The sequence below is a fragment of the Cariama cristata genome, unplaced genomic scaffold (genome assembly GCF_000690535.1).
Source record: "Cariama cristata isolate BGI_N322 unplaced genomic scaffold, ASM69053v1 scaffold21115, whole genome shotgun sequence".
NCBI lineage: Eukaryota > Metazoa > Chordata > Aves > Cariamiformes > Cariamidae > Cariama > Cariama cristata.
Window position 1 is genome coordinate 25,224 of NW_009618398.1, and position 6,000 is coordinate 31,223.

A 6,000-nucleotide genomic window follows, 5' to 3' on the forward strand; every position below is an offset into this window, starting at 1 on the left:
CTACGGTTTGGTACTCAGCCAAGGGCACCTGAGCAGGGAATCCACAGATTCCCTAATTTGGTCAATGAAGTAAATTATAGGGGAAAAATAAAATATTCCATAAGTGTAGCAGATTTCAAAGCTATGGAGAAAAGGTTGGGTCTATAAGGAAGCTTGGGAAATATCTGGTATTCCTGGTTTTAACACTAGAATTATTAACATTATAAATCAACGCTATGATAAAGTGAAAGAGCTGCTGTGGATATAAAGGAGGATGGTGACTGTTGTTTTGGTGTACCTCTATTGTAAAGGCAGAGTCAGCAATTCTGGACTACCCTTCCTATAGAAAAAGGAAGCTGCAGAAATTGGCCATGTGCTCCCATTCCATGCTGGAAAAACTCCTCCTGGCCCAAAGCAGCTTTCAGCTTTCAAAAGCACGCTTTTGGAAGAAAAAATGATTGGCACTCAGATGCCAATAGAAGATACCCTTTGCTTTTACAGCCATGCCTTGTCCCCTAGCTGGGCACATGTACTGTGGTTAGAGTACAACCGTCTCCTAGTCCAGTTTTGCCTCTGAGTCATACAGAGAGAAGCAATTCTGCTGACCTTGCTGTGCCTCAGCTTGGCCGTTCATGGACTTGGTCTTCCTTACCTGGCCGAAGGCCATTGTGAAATTTAAAACCTGCCTTCTGCTTCTGAACAAAAATACAAGTTATTCCTCGGATGTCTTTCCTAGTGCATTCACAGCTGGCTGGTGGTGATTATGCTACACCAATCTGCCTTTCCGATGCTCAGAATGGTCCTGCACAAGACTGTTGGGAAGCTGTTCCCAAAGGAGCATGCTCTTTTGTCTTTGTCTCCATACCCCCTCAGAAATACCCGCACCGGCCCTGGCGCCACAAGCTGTGCATTACAAAGCTGTCACTACAGCAAGTACGGCAGAGAGAGAACCGACAATGCCAAATGTCTATAACAGTTTGAAGAAGGAAAATCACGGAAGAAAAGTCCATTGAGATCTGTCAAATGCAAAAAAACCACCTCTAACTCAGGGGCTGAATACAAGCAGAGGCTGGGAGAGTCCCGTATACTGTCACCCAGGTCTTACGCTCTTACTGCTGCAGGCCACTGCCAGAGGTAACGTACTGGACGATCTTGGGTTTGACCCAGTAGAGCCATTCTCAGGTCCTTGTTATAGCAAACCGAGAAATCTCCTTAAGCCTATTAAACATTTGTCTCGAAAGACCTGGCATCTGGTGCTGGTGTACTCTGCCCCTCAAGAGCCAGAAGAGCATCTCAAGCAGAGTCAGTAACATCCTGAAGGCTTTTTGAATATTTTATTCAATCAGGACAATCCTATCCTCAGTGACTAAACATGTGGTTAATGTCTTCTTTCCAAAGATCTTTGTTGAGCGCACATTGCATTTCCAACACGGGATGAAAGCTCATTAGTCGTTTGTTATTTTGACCATAGGGACTGAAGTTCAAGTTTGTGCAAGAGGTGGATGTCAGCCGGATAACAGCTGAATCGTTTGGGATGGAGCTGATACAGACTGGCGCCTTCAACAACAGCTTCCCAGGTGCACATATGCTGTCTCGAATTTTGATAAGATGTGGAATTTTTCATATAAAAAGTAATATTGGGTTTGGCTGTTATCTGGGCTCCACTGGAAAAAAAAAATATCAATTTTAGCTCTATTTGAAATTATGTTCAGAAGTCTATCACTGTCTCTTTCTACTTGAATCTCTTGAATTGAGGCAACAGAAGGAAACTTAAAAAACCACAGAAAACCTTGAAAGAAGGTTTTAGGAAAGAGCAGCAGACAAAATTAATAACCATGTATCTTAGACACTTGATTAGATTGTATTTCTTATGCTGTATGATTTTGCCTCTAAGCTCCCTTCCTCACCCTTCCTTCCATCTGCATGAACCAAAAACCTACCTCTGACAGATGTTCAAATGATAAGTATTTTCAGGCAGGGTAATTTGCAAAACCAGTGTCATTCTGTTGATATAGGATATTTCTGTATGTTGTATTTTTGTGCAAGCACATAACTCTGGGAAACATATTTGTCTTAATAAAAGAAAAAGTAATTAAAAGGATTATAGCCAAAACTGCTGGTGTTGCTTCTGAATGTCACAAAAATGGGATTTCAAGCGAGGCATGCTGCTTTTCAAACATACTCAGGATATACAAAAATTGATTGAAAATTTCTGTGTTTGAAATGATATATGTAATGGAAACCATGCATGCTACTTTAATTTACTGCAAAAACAAGCAAAGCAGAAAGGAGAAGAATTATATAGCTAAAGCAAACAAAGACAGACATTGAAAGAGATGAGAAGGCAAAAGACTGCTTTTTAGAAGCAGTGCTCTAAGGCCAGGAAGACTCAACAGCAACTTGCAGACAGAGGACTTGCTGAAGGAAACACAGGCACCTATTTGGGGATGGGAGCACCCCTGCAGTGCACTTCCCAGGGCACTTCCAGGCCAGCCAAGCTGCAAATGATGCGAAAAGGAGGTTGCTTTTACATTGCAACTTTCTCACTTTTTTTTTTTTAAACCTATTCTCAAAAAAAATGGGGTGTGGGGAGAGAGAACAATATATGTTTGTGGTCTTCCTTACAAGAAATAATGAAACCCTGCCTAGATGTTTTGTTTGCAATATTCCTGACCCTCCAGACTTCTGGTTGTAGATTAAGCAGGAGCAGTTTACAGCAGCTAAGATTTGGGTGGAGAAATTTTACCTAAGCTGCTGGCTGAAACCTCCTGTGGAACTTACTTATCACCGATGGGGAATATTCCTGCCCACTGGAACTGAAAAGGCAAGGAGCCTTCCTTTCTGACTTTTTAAGTCTTAAAAATCTCCCTTCCTTTGGGCCTATTTGCTTCTGAAAAAGCAATCATGGGTGGATTCATGCTGTGGGGAAAAGAAAACGTATTCTTCACCTTTTCCTTGCCAAAGTGCTTGCGTTTAGAAGTGTGCGAGGCCACACAGGCAGAAAATGGCCATGTCCGCAAGGGAGGCGATTCTGCCTCTGCTGCGGGAAGGCTTCCCAGGTAATGGAAATGAATTAAAACCATCTCAAAGAGCTAGAAAAATCTATATTGCTGGCTGCTTTACCACAGCAAACAGCACGTTTGCCGCCTGACGCATCTGAAATGCTACGTGAGGTGTGGCGAGGCGGGAAGCACCGGGTGACGATGCCTGAACCTTCGGCAGGCCCCGTGTTTTTAGCCGGAGAGAGGAAACTTGTGGGAAGGATGTGCACAGGGAGAGCGGTCAGGGCCTGAATTACTTCGCAGACTATGGATGTCAGGGGGAAGACAACAAGGAGCGGCAAGAGCTCCTCCAGTTTTCATTACGGGATCCCAGGGTTACTGTCAGAGAAAGGCAATCCCTCGGGGGAGCGTGAGCCGGCCTTCCTTCCCCCTGAGGGAACTGCGGCTCCCTGTGTTCCCCACCCGCAGGGAGCCTCGGTTCCCTCAGGACAGGCCGCAGAAGACAATCTCCCTCCCCTCAGGTTTTCCAGCCCCTGGCCCCGTTTCTCCCGCTGGGGCCCGGCTGCTTCTGGGGCTGTCCTGCCTCAGCCCAGGGCCGCAGTGCTTCTCTCCCTCTCCCCTTCACCCACCGCTGGCCGCCCTCCTCAGCACTACGCCCGGACACCTCGGACCTGTCAGCATTCCCCAAGCTCTTGAGCAACAGTGTGCCGTTAAGAAAGAAAAGGAAAGCTTTTATTTAATTTGGGAGCCTGCTCTTATTTTAATAAAGGAGTCTAATCTTGCTGTGCAGACGCGTGTGGTGCCGAGGACTGCACCCTGTGTTTCCCTTAAGGAAAGGGGAAGAGTACTCGCATCCCTTCCTTTAAGCAATGTTTTGTCCAGGCCTTTGCTGATCCCATAGTCCTGAGGGTGCTGGGAAAATAAGAACATTTTATTAATAACTTCTATGGCACGGCGGTGCCTACAGGTCATACCCAATGCTGGGGCTACACTCATGTATTTAGCCAACACTGGGCATCCAAAAGGCAAAACAGAGCAAAAGAGGACACGAGACCCATCGTTTTAGCAGGTCTCGAAAGGATGCACGGCTATTGCTCCAGCGCCGAGCCGCACTCCCCTGCCCGGCCATGCTGCACTTGCAGCTTGTCCTGTGGGAAGGGGAGCGTTAGTCATGCCTTGGGGCACCACGAGGAGTGTATGTGCATCTTGGTCAGCTTAGCTGCTCCTAATTTGGAGGAAAGTTGTCAAAAATTGGGAGGAAGGAAAATCTGTTCCTTGCATTTTGTTAACTGAAAAGAGAGAATGAGTTTTGTGTCTCAGTTCTCAGATGAACTTGATTTTTCCTGTCTTGCTAGGGCCTACCGCTTTCAACAGCTTCCTGGCAATAACCTCAAAGTATGATGGTATTTGTAAAGACCCGCTGCCCTTTTTTCTTTTCCTTCCCTTCTTTGAGAGGAAAATCTTGTGGTGTTTGCAATGCAGAGATTATTTGTCCAAATGGGTTAAATCTTTTGCAGGCACTCAGCATTTGTTCCGTACAGGATTTTTGCATGCATGCAATCAATGAACTCTTTTCAAAAAAGCCTCCCTTCATTTTAGCCTTCAGACATAACTCCCATTATTTAACTTCTATTTCTACAAATACTTGCCATAAGACAACTTGATCACATTAAATCAGAATAACATCCCCAATGTAAACACAGTGGGCACCTATTCTAAATTAAATGCATTCTAACCAGGAGGTCCCACTGGCACCCTGATTTCTCCTGCAAGACATATGTGTTCATGAAGGGTTCAAGTCATGGCAACGCAAGAGGATTTTCTAGTCCCAGATCGAGTGTCAGCACTCTGTATCAGAAGAGCTTTAGTCCCCCCAGGTGGGGGGAGTGGAAGTGGAGTTATTTTCAAAATAACATTGTAATGATTTTGTTGAGAGTGAAAGCACTGAATTCATCTGAGGTTGACAATAAGCTTAAATTTTATTGTCGTTGACATTCAGGCAGTGAAAGCATTGCTTTGTTTCTTTTTTTTTTTCTTTTTTTCTTTTCCTTTTTTTTTCTTAGAATTAGACAAAAAGAAAATAAAATATTTCAAGTTGACAGTGCAGTTATTATCCTAGCTACTATGACTTCTCCACTCCTTTCCTCTGAATGAGGAGTGTTTTCCCAATTAGGTAACAAATTAATAGTGGGCCATGGAGAAGACAGAGACAGACTTCTCAGAAATGTACGGTCGCAGGACCAGAGATAACAGCCACAAGCTACAGCAAGGGACTTTCCACCTACATGTGGGAAAAATAGGAAAACAGATGTCTCAGTGAGAGGGTCCCATGCTGGAACCGGGGCCCAGACAGGATGCAGCCTCTCCGACCCTGGAGATTTGCAACACTTGACTGGACAAGATCCCAGGCAACCTTGGGACCTGTGTGTAGCTTTGAAGTTTGCTCTGGTTTGAACAGGAGATTGGACTACATGACCTCCAGAGTAACCTAAATTTTTATTGGATTCAATGGAATTTTGGATCCATATTTCTTTTAATGGCATTAAATTCTCCTTCTGCTCCCACCCAACCCCTATGAAAGCCAAAAATTTAAAATAAAAATTTGCTTTTTCTTAAATGGCCTCAAACAACCCTGCAGAGCCTAATAAGGATGTAACATCTCTCCACTTACGGATGCCCATATTATACCCAGCTTTCCTCTTGTACTAAGATATTAAACTTTTCTGGGCAGTAACCACCTCTTTTTGATGTGCCTGTTTCAGGTTTTGATGCTTCTGGGCACACAGTCATGAAAATGTATATCTCCAAGCATGTCCCAAGGGGACGACTAAGTGTATTGCTGTCTCCACCACAAGAAATTTTCTACAAATCTCCCGGTTCTTCTCGCTCCCCGTCAGGCCCAGCACTGCCCACACTGCTGCTGCTGCTGTGCTCCCGTGCAGTACTTCAGCTGTGGCCCCGTGGAGTGCCCATGGGGCAAAGGACCCCAAAATACACAGTGCTATGGAGCAAAAATGCT